This window comes from Tympanuchus pallidicinctus, unplaced genomic scaffold (genome assembly GCF_026119805.1).
Source record: "Tympanuchus pallidicinctus isolate F22 unplaced genomic scaffold, pur_lepc_1.0 scaffold24, whole genome shotgun sequence".
NCBI classification, from domain to species: domain Eukaryota; kingdom Metazoa; phylum Chordata; class Aves; order Galliformes; family Phasianidae; genus Tympanuchus; species Tympanuchus pallidicinctus.
In genome coordinates, this window is record NW_026294741.1 from 9,518,458 (window position 1) to 9,518,967 (window position 510).

At 55.5% G+C, this 510-nt stretch overlaps 1 non-coding gene across 1 annotated transcript; it reads left to right on the top strand.

Annotated features, from left to right (window-relative positions):
- The first annotated feature begins 427 nt into the window (after positions 1 to 427).
- TRNAS-UGA (transfer RNA serine (anticodon UGA)) lies at positions 428 to 510 on the top strand. Its single transcript has one exon. It is a non-coding gene; the product is annotated as a tRNA-Ser (tRNA).

Here is a 510-nt window from a genome sequence, read left to right on the forward strand (position 1 = left end):
CACCCTTCTGTGTCAGACACCGTTCTGTCAGACTGCCCGTCTGCTGCCAGCTGTCACACAGCAGCAGCACAAAATGGGGCACTGGTGAGAAGGTTCAACCCCTACTGCTGTACCACCAGCATCCACCTCTGATGTCATGGACTGACACCATAAAAAAGGAGGCACATTTTTTCCATTCACAGGTCTGTGTTCAGCCAACGTATCAAAGTGCACGCCATTATTTGACACCATGTGAGCCCTCCCATGCCCTGCTCTCAGCCCATGCAGTGTCCATCACACACCACTGTTTGGCCATTGCTGAGTGTTGGTGTGTGCCTGGGGCCTCTCCCTTGTCACCGCAGCAGGGACCTGATTCAGGAGAGGGTCTGATGTCCCCTGGGGCCAGGTGACAGCCCAGGGCATCCCCCTCCTGGACCTTTGTGCATCAGCTGTGATGGCCGAGTGGTGAAGGTGTTGGACTTGAAATCCAATGGGGTTTTCCCTGCGCAGGTTCAAATCCTGCTCACAGCG